The 22,891-nt window shown below is 35.8% G+C and overlaps 1 protein-coding gene and 1 long non-coding RNA gene across 2 annotated transcripts in view; one reads left to right on the top strand and one right to left on the bottom strand.

Annotated features, from left to right (window-relative positions):
* LOC144444686 (uncharacterized) overlaps positions 1–22,294 on the bottom strand; it is a 34,156-nt gene extending 11,862 nt beyond the window's left edge. Inside the window, exon 1 of the mRNA XM_078134199.1 lies at positions 22,185–22,294. The gene's annotated coding sequence lies outside the window, so the exon portion shown is untranslated. The remainder of the gene's footprint in view (positions 1–22,184) is intronic.
* LOC144444524 (uncharacterized) lies at positions 4,825–7,816 on the top strand. Its single transcript, XR_013481850.1, has 2 exons — positions 4,825–5,327; positions 6,096–7,816. It is a non-coding gene; the product is annotated as an uncharacterized LOC144444524 (long non-coding RNA).
* Positions 22,295–22,891: the final 597 nt, after the last annotated feature.

The following is a 22,891-nucleotide window of genomic DNA, read 5'->3' on the forward strand; positions in this document are numbered from 1 at the left end:
TGTCTTTACACCTATTAAATTATACGTTAATGTTTTTGATGAGAAATGGATTCTCATGATATCACAATCAATACCATAACCTGGCGACTTTGTATTTAGGACAATGGTTATGTGATTTACGAACTCTGTCTTATATTAAAATTGGGTGATATATCGTGAGAGGTAAACAAAAACAACGGTGAAGTTGATTGATTAAGTGAATGCAACATATTATGGCTGTGCGTTACAGCGTACCAATTCAACATTGTCAGTCATAAGATTTCCCGACTTAAGGTGGTCAAGAAGGCGTTCTCTGGAGCGATCATCCGTGTCCCGACTCAACCGATGTGCTTTGCCAATCTAGGTCACGTCAAAACACAAGCGACCTTGTTGTCAAAATAGCTCTACTGATTGCGTCTGTTTGTTTGTCTGTTTTGTGTGTCTGTCTGTCTGTCTGTTTATGTCTTTCTCTGTTTGTCTTTGTCTGTCTGTCTCCCCCTCCCCCTCTCTGTCCTTCTCCTCTCTCTCTCTCTCTCTCTCTCTCTCTCTCTCTCTCTCTCTCTCTCTCTCTCTCTCTCTCTCTCTCTCTCTCTCTCTCTCTCTCTCTCTCTCTCTCTCTCTCTCTCTCATGATTGAAATACAACAAAACTAAGATATCAAACTACTTAGATTTGCCCTGTAGGTCAGTTGATCGGTTCATCAATGATTTACAAAGACTAAATAGATTGTCACTCATATTGCAATTTCAATTTCTGTGTCTTGGTAATATAGACACATATTAGAGTGTGTTTTGAGGTGGCAATGTACTATATATTTATCCCATGCAAATATAGTTTACGTAGTACTTTGACTCAATAGCCGAGGCAGTCAATTGTCTAAACCCAACCTACATCCATTTAAGAAACATGCAAGACCCAACATATCATGGCTGTGTGTTATAAAGCGTACCAATTCAATATTATCAATCATAATCACGACTTAAGGTGGTCAAGAAGGCGTTCTCTGGAGCGATCATCCGTGTCCGACTCAACCGATATGCTTTTTTTCAATCTAGGTCACGTCAAATATAAGACAAGCGTAAGAATAACCATAGTATGGAAGTGTTTGAGATATTTGGTCAATATCACCTATAAACCCGCTCAAAAACGTCCCTCCAAAACATATCTGCCACCAACATTAGCTTATACAAAATAAAGTGTCTTCATTCTTTTGTCGTCAAAGCTAGCATTTGTTGCGTTATTGAGGACAACGATGGTTTGACAAGATTCGTTACTACTATGTGTACCATTCAAAATTAAATATTGTTTGCTTCAAGTGAATTAGAGTTATCGAAAAAATAGAACGTTTCTCCTTTTCTTACTTTACCTATTAGGCCATGATTGTGTATATACAAAAATATTTTGTTCATAAATCCTCACGGGCGCATCTCATGAATATGTACACCTTTTCCCATCAGTATTGATCCAAAGAAACGGGAAAATCGATTGATGGAAGGTAATTTACCTTTTCAGTATTAATTACCCACAATTCTCTGTGTGCAAGAAATGGTGATCAGATTTTGCATAGGATCACGGGAAATCTACGAAGAAGACATCTATTGTTTACGTGTTCTTTCAGCATGTCTGACTTCTAAGCCACCATGCCATGACACCTATTGAAGCCTTAAATGGCTTGGTTTCAGTTCCAGGTCATGTTTACATTAGTGTTGTTTTATCAGTATAGCCATGAGGATTACAGAGTCATTTTTTTGTTCTGAACCACCTTTTTTGTATAATTCGTTTATAACGCCTAGCTGTTAATCCTAAATTCAAAGTGGGCCTTTCATTATATGGTACTGATAATACACATGGGTTGAACGTTTGTGCATCTATAAGGCAATACATCACTGATGACAATTGTTGAACTTTAATCCATGTAATACTGTCAATGCAAGGTTGACTGCAGTAATGCATTATTATACGGACTTCCAAACACCACAATACACCTATTACAACGTGCGCAAATATAGCGGCAAGGATTATAAAGCGTACCAAGACGTTTGAAAACACATCTCCAGTTCTTATCAGTCTGTATTGTTACCAGTTTGATTACAAAATTTTACTTTTGACTCCAGTGTACATAATATGTGATATGTGCCATACTCACTGAGTCGCACTCTACGTTCTACAAACATGAATCTGCTTGCAACACCAACACCTTACAGACAAGTCACCTATGGAGGTCGTTCATTCTCATATGTCACCCCCCAATTCATGGATTTCTTTTCCACTTGGCATTCGCCAAGGCGCCAGCCTGGATTGTTTCAAAACAAAACTGAAGATTTATTTGTCCACCAATGCCTATGGTGTGCTTTTACCAGCGCTTTTGAACAGAACATTGCTCTGGATATTGCCACTATAGCAATTTGATTGATTGATTGATTGATTGATTGATTGGTTGGTTGGTTGGTTGGTTGGTTGGTTGGTTGGTTGGTTGGATGGTTGGTTGGTTGGTTGGTTGGTTGGTTGGTTGGTTGATTGATTGATTGATTGATTGATTGATTGATTGATTGATTGATTGATTGATTGATTGATTGATTGATTGATTGATTGATTGATTGATTGATTGATTGATTGATTGATTGATTGATTGATTGATTGATTGATTGATTGATTGATTGATTGATTGATTGATTGATTGATTGATTGGTTGGTTGGTTGGTTGGTTGGTTGGTCCAACGTGGCCAGGTACACGAAAACAGTTACTCTTTCACACCAAATGTCGTTTTTATCAACGATTTCTCTACTGTTCTCTTACAATTCTTCGTGATTTTACCGTTGAATTTTTTTCATTTTTGTTTACTGTCTAATTTTGTTACATACGTTGTGTATTGTATTTGTAATACGTAACTTGAGTTATACGTTCGTGTGTGAACAGATCAATTTCCCCATGGAGATTAGTAAAATCTCATCTCATCTCATCTCATCTCATCTTAAAATTATTGTTATTTTAACACGTGTCATCTAAATGGCTGCAAAGATCTCCACGTATTGCTTTATAAGCAGCCACAGCTATTGAAAGTAGCCTAGAGAAACTGATAGAATATTGTGGTTTCGAAAGATATTTCCGAGTTTTACCGATTACAATGTGCTGCATGTCAAGGGAAGAGAATATATTGGCGAGTACGATTCTGAGTGAAAATATTATCTACTCACCGTCGTATAATTCCGGATTCCTGAATGCCCGCTTGTTGACAATGTCTTGTCTGTATGGTAGCGAGAGGCTATAGACCCGGGACTACAATTCTTTTATATATATCTGCTGGCCAGGTTTTGTCCTCAACATCAACTAGTTTGCGTTGTTGTTGACAACGATGTTTTTACATTGGTCGTTAAAATTCATAAGCACTGCGTTTCTAAAACAACTTTCCAATTGACCGATTGTTACTCCATTTCGACTCGAACCCTTCTTGCCAATTTTGTTTCAAAAGATGTAGTTTGGGTCAGATGATCGTAAATTAAGGCGGATACTTGCCTTTTGAGTCAAAACTAATTACATTTAGAGCTTTCAATATACATAAGCTGTAACTTGGAATAATAAGAACAACAATATAAGTAAACCCATATACCATTGCTTTGAGACGAGCATTCCATTCAATATTATCGTGACGGAAGGACACAAAGCATCTTTAGCAATGTCTTGGCTACATAATAGCGATAGACTACTCGTCCCATTGAATGACTGCTAGTTTTGTCTTCAATAGTAACATTACATTATTGGTGACAACAATGGTTTGGCATAGGGTCATTGCACGTTTTTACGCTGGCAATTGAGAATAAATAACCCATTCACCAAAAAACAACCCATTCAACAAAATTCGATATCTTTTAGAAGTATTTGTATTGCGGGGGGGGGGGGCAGATTCCATTAAAAGTAAAATCATTTTTGTCGGATGAGAAGTAATACGGTCCAACCACCACAAACTAAAAGAATTGAGTTTGTTATTCTACATTGAACTATTGATCTTTCCCCTATCTTTGATGCCTTGGAAGCTGGCACTGTGATTCTAGTACTGTGCTAAGTAAAATAATTTATATCATATTGAATGTTGTAAACTCAAGAGCTCAAAGTGATGTATACCAACGCAACTATAGGTAATTACCAGATCATACAAACTGAATGTCTCTCGTCAAATTTTGAATATTGTTCACTCTATCGATTCGATAAAACGGTAGTCTTAAAGGGCAACAGATAAGTTTCTACAATAATGTATAACTGCACATACCAAGTTTGACTGACTAACCTTGAAGCTAAAAGTCAAAGGTCAAGTTATAAGAAAATAAAAATACCCATCATCACTTCATTATTTTAATTACTTTTCATTATGTATGGTTTTAATATCTTATACGCTAATAAATGTAAACACTTAATAATGCACATCCTGGTATTTTGATATGCAACATTCATAATATCAACATAATTAACAGAAATAAATTTGTTATTTCAGTGATTCATTCATCTATCAGTTCAAATATGTGTAAAATCCATAAATATGTGAAGGCAACGTAACGTTATTTGTTTGTATATGTGTGAAGAACATGTCATACTAAATTACGCCATCTAATCTATGGCGTTTCATTGGGGCCTTTATTATGTACATCTTATTTGATTCGTCTCGACAACTTATTTGGCAACTCGACATCTTATTTGACTCGCCTCGACAACTTATTTGGCAACTCGACATCTTATTTGATTCGTCTCGATAACTTATTTGACTCGCCTCAACAATTTATTCGGCTCCTCGATACCTTATTTGCCTCAACAACTTATTTGGCTCCTCGATAACTTATTTGACTCGCCTCGACAACTTATTTGAGTCGTCATCTGCATATTCGCCATGTGTACATCTCATTCAAGTACTCTATCGCACGTTCTGCTGGTAGACCTAATTTGAACACCCCAAGTCACTGGAGATGTTTACCATGCCAAATAAGTTATCGAGCATCAGAAAAAGGAGTCGAGTCAAATGTGACATGTATTATTCTTCGAATACTTTTCAGTAGGCTAGAGGTACCGTTGTATCATGACCCGGAAATACATCAGACGGTATGCATACCACTCAGAAACCATACGTTGCTGCTCGAGAGTATCACAAATCTCACAATACAAGACACATCGTCATTATCCATATTTATATCAATAATCAGATATCGATCTGTGGAATATCCTAGAGGCATTCAATCAATTTGTGTCAGGATGGGTGAAACTTGAAAGAAGTGTTTACGTTCGTATGTCCACAATGAACTACGACTCGTACGACGACGACTACTACTACTACTACTAGTAATTGTAGCGAGGCACTGCCACAGGTAAGATTTTCGCCTATGTTTTCAATTGAAAACTAATTTGAAGTGCAGTGGTTATATTTACATAAACTATAGAATTTATATACTATTCCTCATATATGTAGCGTCACTTCACAATGTCAACGAAGGTGCTGACACTATTTTTGAAGGACCACCCTCCGCCTTCCCACATCCCAATCAAGTATTACATTGTGCCAGCAGTTTTGAAGTTGAAAGAAGCATCATTGCTATGTAGCACACATTTAACGAACTCACTTAGTTGTTGTATCACACTGTTGTTTATCATTTAAAAAAAAAAAAACCATGTTGATAAGATACATGTCATATGTATACACAAACAGCTGGCACTGATTCAACACACATTCATACATCCCATAATGATCACATCACTTTTATAAGAAACAAATATAGAATACATGTGTGTAGTCTAGTGTTTGAATATGCTTTGCACTCCATGCACAATATAAACAGAAGTCTTTATAATTAATCATCTCTAATCTATGCTGATTAATTGTAATGTTTTTGTATTGCATGATAATATTGAGGATAAATCAATTGTCCCTAATCTTAATTGATTTTGAGATTCTCGTCCTAGAAATTATTGAGTAAAACAAACTGAGATTCACTGTGCCAAGTGTTTTCATGTGAAACAGAAATAAACATGCCATAGATGAATAGAAACAATATTTTACCATAGCTTATTTTGATATAGGCATAAAATATCTAATCAGTATTGTAGTAACCTGCTAACAAAATATCTATTTATTTTAGGTCCTGTATTGTCAGCACTTGATAAAGAAACCACTGAATCCATGAGTGATTGTTGAGATTGGTGGAAAGATAGTAGCAGCTCACTGATTACATGGCTGGTCTTGGTGAATGCTGTGCTCATGGTGTTAAACAAGCCTTAGATGAACCAAAATTAATTAACTGCAATAATAATTGATTAACTGCAACCACAGTTGCAGTTAATCAGGGTACAGACAATATTTTATTGCCATGGTCACAGTTACTCAGTCCACAGGCAATCTTATCATGCCATGGTTACACATGCTCAGTCTACAGACAATCTCACCAGGGTTGCAGTTACTCAGTGTACAGACAATTTTCAAGTTTTGCAATTCTAAAGTTTTATCATTTTCTAGCTCACCGTTTTCAGTACCTTTCTGCCATTTTTCACTGTAATAGAAAGGTGGAGTGCTTTGTTTAATCAATTTAATACATTTAGTTCTGATCTTGCTGGTTATTAAAGCACCCCATTTTTATGCAAAACCAGACATGTCTGTGAATTGTGTTTTGCATATTTTTGTGTGGTGATTATTTGTAAGAAGTTGTTTTTTGTGTGTAACAATTTAGCTGCATTATTATTTTAGCTTGAATTGAGGCATCTGTGAAAATCAAAAACAGCTACATTTGTAGACTAGACTGGGACAATGCCTACTGGTTACTTTATTAGTGACTCTGTGCAAGTCAGACAGTCACTGAACAATCATTGAAACTTAGTGTATGTCAGTCTCTGAATCCCAGTCTATGAATCCAGTTAAAAGAGTATGTGTTAGTTAATCAATGAAAATCGGTGTAAGACGGTTGCTGTATCCATTATGTAAAAAGTATATTTTATAGTCAGTCATTGATAATCATTGAAACTCTACCCATGTCAGTCACTGAACTGGATTAAAATGGCCATATGGATATGAGGATTAGCTATTTATTTTGGATTTTAAATTTATAAAACAATGTGAAACAACATATGTTAAGTCCTTTGTTTGTAACTCAAATTCTGAAAGATTAATAAATGTATAACATGTTTGTTATTGTATGTACAATATCAAACTTTTTACACATTATTTTAGCTTTTTACAATGTAATGACTTACATAGACTTGGTCAGTATTATTTCACATTGAAGGAAGCCATGATAACATTGTTTCATAAATTAACAATTCAAAATAAATCCTCATCCATGTATGGCCACTTTAAGGTAGTGTGTATGATTATAGACAAAAATAGCTTGACTGAAGAATTGAAGAGTCTTTTCCTGTGTATTTTAGTCACATCACTATAAAGCAGATATGTGTGTATGCTTTTCTTTAGTGCAATCATACCGTTTCCATGCTATAAACAGTCTAGCATGTTCAAGGTAGTGATAATCTGCTGTATTCAAAGAATTCTATAAGAAGAACCTATGGAAATCAAGATGGTGGACAATTTGAATTCATATGATTTATCCTCAGTATATTAGTGTGAGCAGCACATTCTACACTGTTGTTACAGTACTTTACTTGAGGATCTGTAGACTGAAAGATCCAGTCTTGTGTAAACTCCTTCATTACATCTGAATGGAATATTGAGTTGCTGCCCTGCAGCTTTATATCCTGAGAATTTGACATGTGTTACTGTTGTTGACTGTGAATGATCATGTAATATTCTGATGTAATACTTACCTTGTTGGGTATGCAAGTTTTTTATATTAAAATATAATTTTCAATTTGATTTATTTCATGTTTCTATACATTATGTAATGTAATGTAATGTAATGTAATGTAATGTAATGTAATGTAATGTAATGTACTGTAATGAAATGTAATGTAATGTAATGTAATGTAATGTAATGTATGGGTGGGTGGGTGGGTGAATGGATGGATGGATGGATGTACATAGGGATGTAGCTAATTTTAAATGTAGCCAGTAAAATGTGAAACATAGGCAGTACTATATTATCTAAGAGTGAGACCAATGATGGAAATATAGTGGTTGAAACAATGATTTTGTAGAGAAATCCATAAAAAAGGAGTATACTAACCATGCAACCACCTATGGACACATGCTCATATGTATAACTGTGTGTACATGTAAGTTAAGACAATGGGCCACAAGTGAAAATAGAAAGTTAAAAGGAGATAATGAGGGGTTATTTAGAACAACAACTACAACTGTGATTAACTAGAAATATTTATTTATAAGATGAACGCCTGGTGACTTACATTTCATCTTAGCTACTATGTCTACATACTGATGTGATAGGTGTTTAGTACTTTGGCCTTGTATATATTTCAAAACAACACAAATTAATAGGTATGCCCAATTTTATTCAAATATTGCTACCCTTAGTTGACTCTAATTACTAAATGTGGGTCTCAAAATACAGTGGACTCAGGCATAGGTGGCCATTACTTATAAATTCCCAAAGATTTTTTTAATTCTTCATTCAGCCAAAGAGAATACAAGTGAGTGAGTAGGAGTCACTACACAAGTAATGAAAACAACCTCTATAAGGGCACGAGTGTCATCAGTCAGCCTGAAGAAGCATCCATGAAAGGATACAAAACTGAAGTGCAGTAGGATGAAACAGGATACTTTGCCACAAACGATTCTAATTATGCTTTAAGCTAATCAAAAATTCAAGCCAAGTTTTGTCATTGCCAACAATACTTATTGAAATTTAGTAAATACTGTACATGTACCTTTCAACCAGACTGAATATAATACAGTCATTATTGTCGTGAAATTTAAGTCCGGTATAAAACTTCACCTTTTCATTATTAGCATCAATGGTTTAGTAAAAACAGTAAATTCTGTTGAGTCCGTCTCGGTGCATTTCTCAAATTATTAATCTCTATATATAAAGTCTCATTATCTCTGCATGAGAAATATCTGTACCACTGCACTGTCTGTGTTGAAATGGTGCGATGTCCCTCTTTTAAAGTCTCGGTGTCTATTAAACTCGCTACTGGTTTAATTTTATTGCTGGAAAATATGTAGAAGGGAACCTCTCTGATGTCCACTGAGTTTTTTTTCTGACCTCTGCATGGTTTGTTCATATCTTTCCATTCTGCCTGTGGATGGGGATTGTGACACTGTATGTCTCATGTGTAGAGAAGGAACTGGATTTGTCGAGTAATACAACTTTGAAGGCTGACCTGTCAACATAAAACATCAAACAGAACAATGTTGAGTCATCATTTTTAATCTCAAAATGAACATGAAAAAAACACTCAACATAGGAACCAATAGTTGAAATTGGTGACAGAATAGCTATGTAATAGAGCCCTAAGAAATAATAAGGTGTGTGTGTGTGTGGGGGGGGGGGGGGGTACTTTTTCCAAATGGGTCCTCAGGGAGGGCCATAGTTTAGAAAATGGAAATTGGTGTGAGGAGCAGAGTGGGTCTCACAGTAGTAATGGGGGAACAACATTACAAGATATTGGTAATAATGTGGTGGAGTTGAGATGTTGACCAATCAGCCCTGGGGTTGTCAGTTGTGCACTCCATCTAGGATTTGGTAGTTCCAGCCTTCAGCTCAGCCAATAGATCAAAACACAGGCTTTGATACAAACACAAACTGTGATGCCTTTAAAAATTATCAATGTGGTGGGATCTTACTACAGAAAAATTATCTGTTTCTAGTGGGATTGAACCCAGGACCTCCTGACGACTAATCTTGAGCTCTAACAACTATGCCACAGAGAGGCAGTTAAAAATGTTTTTCATTAAAATCTTTTTACAGGGCATGGTCATTTGTTGGAGAAAGAAAATTGAGGGAGGGTCACTTTTTACATCCCCCCCCCGGCTAAAAAAAAACATAAGTAGAATTACATGTTTCTCAATTTGACAACTTTCAGTTTGGATATTATTGCTTGCATTACCTGCAATGAATGTAAAACATTTTGGAATTGAAAAATGAAAATAAACACGACTACAACTTTACACTCTACAAAATGGAAAGGGAAATAACAACTCAAAATAACAACATTGGCATTTATCACTCATCATCATCATGTCCCTGTAAACAGATTCACTTGGCAGCTCAGTATCACATGTATTAATCTCGTTACATTTTCACAGCTGGTTATCTGGGGACATGACCTTAAAAGTTCAAAAGGGTCAAGACAAAATTGTTGGTTCGAAAAAATAAAAACTTCCAAACACTATTTCACTTTCAGTCACTGATGACATTTATCATAATAATTTGTGTTATTTATCACTCAAACATTTGCCACTATTGCACTCTGTACTGAGCCTCAGTATAATACTCATGTAACTACACTAAAGTATGTGCAGACTATTCAACCAAAATTGTTGGGGCTGACAACTAACAGTTAAACAAAACACACAATTTAGTCAACATCAGGAATGTGCTAATGATTACAGTTTAAAGTCACTTGTGAGCTTAGGGACCTGTCAGTTTCTTCAGCCTGGAAGGGGGGGGGGGGTTCTTAAATTGGGCCGACAAAAAGTCACTGACCCCCCTATCTGTAAAACCAAAAACAGGCTGACCCCCCGCCCCCATATATATATATATATATATATATATATATATATATATATATATATATATATATATATGAAGTTTAATAGCATCTTGACAGTGAAAGGTATGGGAAAACTTTAGCAGGGAATATGTATATCTCATTGGGGGGGAGGGGGGTCCTATGGGGTCTATAAGCCCTGGAGGTTTTTTACTTACATCTTGACAGTAAGAGGGGAGGAGCTTGAGACTGGGATATGTCCATCTCATGTGGGGGGGGGGGGGTGTCCAAGGGGGTCTCCCTCTAGAAGCCCTGGAGGATTTTTACTCTTATAAAAGCCATTTTTTAGGCTATTCAGACCCTTTCAAGCAATAACTCAATCCATGCTTTACAAGACAGTACCATCAAGTATCAGAAACTATTCTTTATAACTTACATAGGGTTGAAATATGTTCTTAAAGTTAAACAGTTAAATGGCATCATTAAATACATGTAGTAAAGGTCAGCACATCTACTGGTAGTATCATTGGTAGGGGAGATTTGGAGTTTAAGGCAATGTTAGACTACCTTGGCAAACATTTCACATCTTTAAAAGACAATATCATCTCAAATTACAATTGGGTGAAAATATTTAAGAAAAGTTCAATACCATTATGACAGGTTGTTGGTGCATCTGATTGTTGGTTGAATGCAAGAGTGGCCTCTGGGGGTGAGGGAGTCCTTGGGGTTTTCCCCCTGGCAGATCTGCAGTTTTTGGCTTCTATTAAGACAATGTTTAGGTTATTCATTGCCTTTGAGGTAATATTTCCAAGCTTCGAATAGCTAACGTAAATGTAAGTTTTAAATGAGTTTCCCATGTCACATAAAAATGGCCCTGTAACATTGGTATAGTGGCATTAATATTGCATGTACAGTAAAGTCACTGGTATGTTAGAGAACTTTAGGAATTGTCATACCGAGTGTATAATAGAAACTGGAATCTGATGAGATGTGGTGATTTGTAGTGTCAATAACATGTAGTGTCCAAAATAGAAAGTGTATTAATCCCTTCTGACAAGTTCATAGTGACGAGTAAGGAACATTTTAGATTAACTTCTTTTATAAACTATCTATGAAGATTACCATTACAAAACCTTCAAGTTCACTTTTGCCCCAAAGTGCAATATAAGTGAAGCACTGATTGTGAAACAGCCAAGCATTTACATGACATGTTCTGTAACTAGTGTGGTAGCTAGGTAATACATGTATATGTATATTTATTGTTATGCGTGAACTAATAAGAAATATTAAAGAAATCATGTAAGAAACAGGGAGAAGAACAAATATTGACATGTACCACATTTCAGACAAGGCTATATGCCATTGTAGAAAGAGGATTTTTTTCTTCCATCACAATCCAAAACACAATGACCCCCTATCCACAAATTTGAAAACAGCATGGACCCCCCCCCCCCCACTGCCAATTTCAAAAACAGGGTGACCCCCTCCCCCCACCCCCAGGCCGAAGGAACTGACCGACCCCTTAATCCTATTCAAGAATGGTGATGGGTCATAAGTAATGGTGTTATTTGGTATTTACGATATTCAAAACTATTATCAATGCTGACGGTATATTTTGAATATGACGATGCCTGAATAGAACTATTAGCTCACAAGTGACACTGACTGTGCTGTGTCACCGTGAACGTACACAGAACGATCGTCAGACAGTAATAATGGACGGGATCACAACAAATAATTAAATAATAAATAGCGTATTGAATATTTAGATAAAGTTTAAATTTCTCTACCTGTGACAAAGTACATGTAATCTCCACAGACTAGACACGCGTGACGTATCCGATACTCTGTTGTTTCCTTCTCGAGATAAAGCGGTAAGCCATCATTAAGTCCTCTCTCCTCTCGGACAGCTCTGTTTGATCTCTTTCTCCAACATATTTAGAACGTATACTTTGGTTATATAACATTTACTTCCGCGTTTCCGGGTCAACATTGTGAGGACCCACCAGTCACTCTTCCAAAAAACTACACAAAACTTTGATGACGCTCTTTGACGTAACAGCAGATTTTGTATGACGCGAAGTGACGTTTGCGCAAGAGAGCACATATTTACTGAAGGGGAGCTAGGGATGCTAAAATATCGCCTACAAGAGAACGTCATACATGTTGACTAAATAAGTTATCGAGGAGCCAAAGAAGTTGTCGAGGCGAGTCAAATAAGTTGTCGAGGAGCCAAAGAAGTTGTCGAGGCAAATAAGTTATCGAGGAGCCAAAGAAGTTGTTGAGACGAGTCAAATAAGTTATCGAGGAGCCAAATAAGTTGTCGAGACGAATCAAATAAGATGTCGAGTTGCCAAATAAGTTGTCGAGACGAATCAAATAAGATGTCGAGTTGCCAAATAAGTTGTCGAGGCGAGTCAAATAAGATGTCGAGTGGCCAAATAAGTTGTCGAGGCGAGTCAAATAAGATGTCGAGTGGCCAAATAAGTTGTCGAGGCGAGTCAAATAAGATGTACATAATAAAGGCCCCAATGAAACGCCATACTAATCCTTAATACAATATGACTAATACAAAGTTTTAATTCTGACAGTTGCAGGTGATAGTTATGTATACTTCAGTAAATGGAATACTAGCTAGAGGTACCTTGTTGGGCATCAAACACACCCCTATAAAAGGTACAATTTCAGCTAATACCACATTAAAATCCAACGACGATGATATGCACAATTGTGCTTTTTTGAAAATACCTACTAGTTTGTTCACCTTCTGTTGCACACCTTCAATTCGGCTGCTTTCGTTTTTTCTCTCATGTGAAAACACAACAACATATCCCAAGTATAAGATGTACGATGCAAGGTAAACACAGTAGATGTGTTAGAAGTAAACAAAGAAACACAGAGCAGTTTCTTCTTTCTACCTCATATATCTCGGATTGTCGACAGTTTGTAATAGTTGCTTTCTTTTCTGTTTGACATATGAAATATCATAATTCACTAGAATTGATCGAAAACATGCACGTACACACTAATGTTTTAATTTCGGTAGAAGACAACATATTGCCAGGTTTATCACATGCTTGGAAAGATACTGGCATTATTGAAGGTAAATAACAAAATTTACTGGTAACTGTAACTACAGTGATGCAAATGTATATCTGTCTGTGAAACTGACCATTAGCAAGTTATTGAAATCTACTGAATACATTTCAGTACTTTTCGATTTTATTTCCTGATTTTTAGTCAATATTTATTTTAATTTCCTGCTATTTTTCTGCTATATTTTAGTCACAATGTTACAGTTAAGTAAGTTGGTCTCTAAAATAATTCTCCCATGTTTACTCAATACATCGAGCACAATTCTCCAAACTTATATCATCGCAGCGTGCACACACGCACACATGCTTACACAGACAAGTGTGCATACACACACACACACACACACACATACATACATACATACATACATACATACATACATACATACATACATACATACACACACGCACACCCAAGTACCCTCACATACACAAGGATAGACAGAGATATACAGTCAGTCAGTCAGTCAGTCAGACAGACAGACAGACAGACAGACAGACAGACCATTAGACAGACATACACAAAAACCTAACATAACCTCCCCTTATGGGAGGTACAAATCGGGTATGGGCCAAATTCAGACCCTATTTTTGCCAAGTAAATACACACACTTTAATACAAATCTCGTCTAGTGTGGTATTGATTCATATAACAGCTCAATATAAAGCTTGACTGGTTTGTATTTGCTAATTTTCTCCACGATCACGAGATTAACAACGTCTCATTCTGGATGTACAGAAATGGTAAATCATGGATTGATTATTCACGTGCCCTGCATGCGATGAAACAGATCTCACGATTACCCGTAATGGAAAGTTTTACAACAATCTGTGTTTCAAAATGTAGAACAACCTAGTGTATAATTTTTCAGATGAAGCAAAAATAACACGTCAGGAAATTAGTTCAAATTTGTTCTATGTTCCTTTAACGATGGACACATCACATGCGTTTCGTTTATACGGAATCGTGAATTTTAGAAATGCAAATACAGTCGACGTGTAATAGGAAAACAAAGAAAATCGAGGAAAAGTGAGTATTTCCTTAATAATGAATATATTACTCGGATTGTCCATAGACCCTCTGTGGAGAGCCTATTGATTGCCTACAGGTTTGTAATGATTTGTTTGCTTTTCTGTCTCACATAAAGGTTATGGAATTGCACCAGTCCAATCAAACTATTATTTCATTTCCGTAGGTTACAAAATTCCCTGAGCTTTCACCTTGTTTGGAAAGCATACCAATGTAGGGAATAACTTCATTGTCAATATGAGACTCTCCAACCAGTCCACGGGATCGCTATTAGCTGTTTTATATGTACCCACTATCTACCGCATAATTTTTACTGGGATATCTTTGTACCGTGGGCGCTCATTGACTGCATAGTGCTAATCATTTATTGACGTGTTACTGAGACTCCATGATATTGCGATACCAACAAATGGTCACGTCAACAAATGATTAGCACTATGCAGTCGATGAGGGCCCACAGTACAACTATGCACAGTAGATATTGGTACATACAAAATAAATGTTTTAGCGATTCGATGCTCCAAGGACGGTGAGAGAGTCTACTGTCAAAATACATCATCAAAGACATAAAGTTACGAACTGTTAAATGTTATCAGATTACTTAGTTGAAAGCAAAAGACGAACTACTATCATCATTGATGGAGAAGATTATATTGTATAAGCTCCATAAATGACTATCTTAGTCTACAATAATTATATGCTAAAACTATCTGTAAAAAATAGCCGTAGGTGGCGCTTCAATAGTCAACACGTCGCATATTATTGTAAATAACTGTGACTTAAAGATTACAATAAACTTTCTCCAATCAAACAAGATATGCTTAGTTATTTAACTTACTACACAATGTACTGTTCGTGTTTTACCTACAATTTTAGGTAAAATAATGCAAGAAGGTGATTCAGTTCTCAATAAGATAATTAATGAATTATTCCTAGAGCACTTGAGAGCACTGTGCCAACACTATACTGAAAGATTCGTTATTATATATGTACACTATATTCTGTTAGGTATATGTACATCATGATAGGGCGCCCTCACGTATCGGTCAGCGTGCTGATAGGCACATACACTCACACACACAGCAACACACAGCAACATAGGCAGACAGACAGACAGACAGACAGACAGACAGACAGACAGACAGACAGACAGACAGACAGACAGAAGACAGACTAGTCTTTACAGACTTAATTAATAACGTACTGACGGGAATACATAAATGGTGGATGAAAACATACATACATATGAAAGTGAATAATTGATCACTGTTGTTTTTATTTAATTATATAATCGCGTTAGATAAAGATAGGCTAATACAGGCAACAATACATTTCTATTGTTATTACATACATTGGACACTTGCTAGATTTAGTGTGATGATAATTTTAGATAATGTATATGTGTTATTAATGAATCATGTGAATAATAATAAAAATCACTCTTTCATACATGTAAATTGAAGATATTTGACATATTGTCGCTGAGTTGTCTTTTTGCTTATACTATTGGTATGATAATGTAAATATTACAATATTAAACTATTCTGTTCTAGGCTAATTATTCCAAATATTAATATTATTACATATCTAGTCATAATAATATAATCATTATATCACTTTGATTTCTTAGTTAATCTATGCACGAATCTCCAGCATTTATGGTAGGTCCATTTTCAATTGTTGCACACGGATCTCCACCATTCATAGCAGCCCATTGTACTTCAACGATGATGATTGATTTGTATTAAGTGAAGAAGACACCATTTCCAATCAATATGATACACATTAGCCATACGTTAATGAGTATGACGTCACCAGAGTTACAAAGATCCTCTTCACAGCACGATTTGCAATTCATGGCTACGTCAGATTCGCCTATTCACAATGTACAATAATGAGTTAATAACATGTTAAGAGGTCGTTTAGTTACGTAATTATAATCAACTAATTAATAAAAATAATTAAATATCGTATTAATTGGATCTAATTTACAAACGTATACATTTTTGCAAAGTTTTCATACAAAAGTTTTTCACCAAACATAAATGCTCTTTAACATAAATAATCATTCTGTGTTGTGCTGAGGTTTTCAACAGTACTTGTCCGTGTACAAATAGCATTACTTAGCTCTAATGCATATGATGTGGAAGGGATAATGAAAAACGCTTTGACCATTATGTAAATATATTTTTGTAGTTCTTGATATAAATAATTAACAGACTGACAAGAGAAATGAAATCTTTGAGTCACTCATACCGCGTTTACAGAAAAATTGCCACTGCCTTGGCGTTACACTAATGGGACATGGTGGTATTTTTTGCTTAAACATTTTAAAATGGCCATGGATGAGGATTGGGTATTTATTCATTATTTTTTATTTTTTTATTTACAAAACAATTTTATCATGTTTGCAAACCAATACGCTGCAAAGAGCTAAAAAAATATAGAAAATATTTATTCTACGTACAATGAGAAACTGTTTACAATAAGAAACTGTTTACACATTTAGTAATCTCTTGCAATTTATCAAGTTTCAAACAAAGACTTGGCATATATAGTTTCATATTCCAACTAAGAAGCCATGATGAAATTGTTTCATCAATATGCAAACTTAAGCCTTAAACTGACAACAGCAGAGAGACCATACACAATAGGTTTCTGTGCCTTGACCATGTGCGATGACGTAGAGAACAATGGTGTTGCTGTAAATGCGTTTGATACTTTCACCTTGACCACCCTGAGATCTGCCACGAGATGAAAAACGGCTTAGTGTTTGACAGCATTGTGTGGTATGATATGCTAATATAATTGCAAATATATCTGTTGTTGTTTATTTTCGACTGGTTTGAAGTTGTCTATATTTATGTAAAAAAAGATCATGTCACCTGAGTGAATCGCCAACTTGAAGGCAACTGAATCAACTTTCCTGTAAATTCAACGATTACATTGCAATGGTTTGCTTAGTTAAACCAAACAAGTCCTGACAACACTAATGGGATCAAAAATGGCTGAATATGATTTACCACTACTTTTTACTAAATGCGGTTTGGCCATTGGAATTTATATGGTACAACTAATTACACTCTCTACTTACCAACTTTCGAACCATCAGGTGCAGCTACGCAATCGCTTTCCGTCAAACAATCAGAAGAAGTCCCACACTGTCGACGAATGGCTAGAGTATCGCCGCCTTCACCTTCAAAGCGAGTGACCTGGACAATTGAAACCATTATTGTCATAATCACAAAAGTAAGGGCCTCAATATTAATGTTTCTTATATAATTATTATCACTATTGAATATAACCGTTGTGTATTAGTGTTAGTAACTACGTTGGTGGAGTTTGCGGTTATGATAATGATGAACGCCAACTGTGACATATCAAGATGACCGCCCTGCTCATTCCACTTGTCTATACACAGGTGCCCATTGCAATTAAATTATGTCTGTTCAGTTCACTGGTGTTGAGTGGTAGAAAAGAACCCATCTTCCCCAAAGCTCAGGTCAAACAGTGAGATTGCATCTAAGGAAGATGTGGTAAGTATTTCAATTAAATTGGACCTACTTCTTATATGGATTATAACAACATAGGACGTTTCTTGTTTTTCGTTTTCATACGTCGTTGGCATAAATAATTACATTTAGTAATTAGGTATTAAATAACATATGAATGCAAGCTGTATGGTAATATGTGAAGGAGTTAGGAATAACTATAACTTTAGAATATAACTTTTTGTCGGTGAGGAAAGCGTTCAGTTTACTATTAAAATTGCGAGTTGTAAACTTACTACACAAGCATCTTGATCTTCATCGCAAACGGTTTTATCCTCATAGTCAATCTCGCATGATGCTACTGTTGTGTTTTGCGGAGGGAAACCGATACAACTGTAGCACTCCAGTGCCGATGTCAATTGCATAATTAGCATAAATACTGAAAGTGAAAGCATATGGTTTTTTTAGTTCAACATATATAGCATTTTCTCAAACACCCGAGATATAGTCTTGCTACCAGACTCATGATTTTAGTAAGGAGCACAAAGCCGCAAGAAGCGAGGACGACGAGTATAAGTCACTCACTTCTCACGGCTTCGCCGCTCGGGGCGCACTTCGTGCTCCTTACAAAGCGTTCATGACTCTGGCAGCGAGACTAACTGAGATATATATTGACGACATTGATACTAAAGTTATGTTACTACAGCTGCTATAAATGTTCTATTCTTTTATATATAACATATCCATTATTAGAAGTTTGTCAACCCATAGTAACAAACGCCACAGTCGACAACAAAGAAGATCCAATGGATTTAAGTCATTGACAAGGAAATTTGTCTATCTACGCTTTTATGTAATTTTTGTCGGTCCATATTTGTATCATTTTTGAAAATATTCATTTACTAACAGTTTTTTGTTAATTTAAAGTTCCACTAGCTTTAACTGGAGTATTATTTTTTTCGGATCACACAACCAACAATATCTTCGGTGAAAATTGTTGAAATATTAATATTAATACTTAGACATTTCACATGTTAATAAGAGGCCAATTTCATCCATAAGTAGAACAGTGACATCGTGATTGAATTGGGTGGTTGATTTTTGAGTGCGGACGCAAAATTCAAATTTATTTGGATGTATTGTATCATATTATGTATACAGCTTCACGAACTTGTTTACTCACAGTGATTCGACATTGTTCAAGGTTTATGTGGAAGTTATCGTATCTAACCAACATTTTCAATTTCGCACTTCTTATCAAATTTCGAAAAAAATCGCGCCTTTAATGATAACAAGTTCTGTAAATAGAAGATAAAGTGCTGGTTTTCCAGTAGTACTTTAATGTGTTTACCATCATGTTGTTACACCGTATCGATCTTAGTGGTGTGATCACTACAATTTTCACCATGGTTTACATCATATATAAATTAAACGTGTCGATGTCACACTTGTGCACGTTCGTTTAGGGTGAGGGGAGGAACTTGTGCTGCGCTGTGCGAGTAAACTTTTAGTCAACATTTTGTGAACTTCCGGTATTTATACTACCGGTATCTTAATTATAGAATTATAGTGAAATTATATCTAAATCACGCGAGAACATATATACATGCTTTAACGTTGAAAGTTCATTCACAGTTTCTGTAATTTATTTACCTGCTATTTGATAGACAAGTTTACACGCCATCTTGACTGCTTCTTTTGACACTTTCCTTGGTACTGCAAGGCTTAATTTCCAGATTCTGAAACTGTAAAAGTAATAGTGGGATGTTTATTTTACTCATTCCGCTTATTTGTGAATCATAAAGCACAGACTCGTGGACAGGGATTAGCAATGTCATTCCTATTCTAAAGTGGTGTTGTATCTATTCAAAATAGCAAAACATTATGATTATGATATGATAATTAGTCCTAAAATATACAAGCCTCAACCATTAAAACTATAGTTTCCTGATGTCATCAGTATATCCTCAATTATACATACCATGCACCAGCCAAGTTGAATAAAATATATGGAGTGTATACTCAAATTGCTATATCAGAATGACGATCGTCTAATTTTAAATGCGGTGTAAATAAAAAGGCCAAGTTGTCTAGAAACGAAATCTTAATTTATCAGAAGAAATTAAATCAAATGAATTCAAGAAGTTCTGGTATATAGTACTCTAGTAATTTAGCCTTCAGTTTTCTAAGATAGACACAAACTAAAACTATTGTTACAACATGTTGATACAACAGTGATAAGCTATTGAATGGAAGTTGGTATAATTATAGTCTAATTATAGTAGGGAGTTTAAGATCCATAAAGGTGCATGTAGTGTTTTGGGACTTCCAATGTTTACACTATGTTGATCACAGGGTGATTATAATCGCACAACAGAGGAACCGCTATCACCCACTTGTGTAATCAACCACATTAAAGAACAATCATAGAATTAGTTTGCCTTTATGGTAGAACCGAAGGCTCGACTACCAGTGTCGTATCTCTGTCCGAGGAAATCCTATTTTTCACAAACTAAAATAAGGATGAACTTGTCGTAATAACGATACATCTACTATAAGCATGATTTTGCTTTGGATTGGATTAATTCGAATTGGTGTTCTTTTACAAAATCTGGTCGAATCCAATATTACTGGTCGCTCAACTGGACAGTGCCTTGACCAAATGAATGGTAGTTAGAGTCAGTTGCTCTGGTTTGATGTATGATAGGTACGTTTGACCTTGACATTATTACAGCAAATTTCACAATACTGTTCAGTTTTTCTGTTTCATATAACCATTCAGAAACAATAAGAAACTTGAGATGCTACAGTTTAAGAGAGCAAGATTGAATGAGTACAGTTTCTTGCAACATTTTGTCTAAAGTGAAGTGAACTACACATGCCACCATCCAGACATCAAATGAACATCGCAAAGGACATTTTACGTGCCCTTCATCGGGGTGTGACTGTTCTTTTCTCAACTGGACTTGTTTGCCCATTGAAAGTGGTAATTCGTAAAATGTTAAAGCTGTACGATAACTTAAGTAAAAGTTCAAACAGATGAACAAAGGCCCCTTGTCAATTGTTTAGTCAACTGTATCAGCATTTTCAAATGTTTGGACACATGCACTGTCATGTTATTTCACAGCAACGTTGAGTTATTCAGATTGAAATCCTGGATTTCATGATTACACTTATTAAGTTATAATTACCCCCAACATCAGGATTTATCTTTAAAATGGTCGAATCCAATATTACTGGTCGCTCAACTCGACAGTGCCTTGACCAAATGAATGGTAGTTAGTGTCAGTTGCTCTGGTTTGATGTATGATAGGTACGTTTATTCAAGGTTTTGGGTTATCGAATATATTAACAAACATGTGTGTACGTGTACATGTGTGTGTGTGTGTGTGTGTCTGTGTCTGTGTGTGTGTACAAGGTCCAGCCCAAAGCAAACAGGACAACTCAATGGAATGCCTAGACTTGCAGTGAGTTTATGTAGAACTCGATGTGTACCCTCAATGTGCACCCTCGGTGTGCAACCTTCGGGCCTAGTTTAAATAAATTATGATGGGGGAACAATTATCCACGATAATTTCTTTATCTTGGATTACGCGTTTTAATTTAGAAGTTCTAATCACCTGCAAACGATATAAAATACTGTTATCTTGTTTTCACTGAAAGATTGACCTAAGAGAGGTGTCGTCAGTTTGATTCTACCCTATAACACATATTTTACATGGGCACTCCAGATTCCTCCTACATCTTGGGTGACAAGTTTATAGAAATATCCAATATAATTACAGATTATTAGAGTATATCTGAAAGCTAAATTAGCACCAATACTGTTTATGTGTTCAAAATGTAGCATCATGGTTTTAAAAGCAAACACTGTCATTGAATTCGGTGAAAAGAAACAGAATATTTTGATTTTCATTATTTTCTGTTTACAACAGAGTGTATTTCAAAAGAGTATATGGAAGGACACGATTCTGAACGAAAATATAATCTGCTTACCGTCGTTAAACTTGGATTCTTGAAAGTACGCCTGTTAACAGTGTCTTGTCTACACGGTAGTTAAAGACTGCAGGTCAGATTGACCAACTGACTCGGGGATTGCTACTTGACTACTTGAGTTCTTGTTGGTGGTGGTTGTGTTGACAACGATGTTTTCACATTGATCGTTAAAACTAATAAACACCGTTTCCAGAGCAACTGTCACCAATTGTTAGATCTCTTTGAGATCTTGCCAATTTTGTTCAGAAGACATATAGGTTATGGTCTGATGATCCAGTTAATTATGACATGGATGCTTTAGGTAGGAGTCAAGAGAAATGCACTTTGTATAGAGCGTGCAATTCATACATGAAGTGAATATTATTTTAGTTCTGAACTCTGTCTATACTACCACATTGATTACAAAACTCTGTATGTCTGTCTTTTTCTGTCTGTTCGCTTCTCTGTCTGTCTGTCTGTCTGTCTGTCTGTCTGTCTGTCTGTCTGTCTGTCTGTCCGTCTGTCTGTCTGTCTGTCTGTCCCTCCTCCCCCATTCTCTCTAGGGAAGTTATATCATGGATTGATTATTCGAGATGTCTACATGTGATGCAACAACAAATCTAACGATTACCTGTAACAGCAAAATGTAGATTAACTTATAATTGTAGAATCATCAGTCCTATGTAAAATATTCAAATGAGCAAAAACAACTCGAGAAATACTACGTA

This window comes from Glandiceps talaboti, chromosome 13 (assembly GCF_964340395.1).
Source record: "Glandiceps talaboti chromosome 13, keGlaTala1.1, whole genome shotgun sequence".
In the NCBI taxonomy this organism is placed as follows: Eukaryota; Metazoa; Hemichordata; class Enteropneusta; family Spengelidae; genus Glandiceps; species Glandiceps talaboti.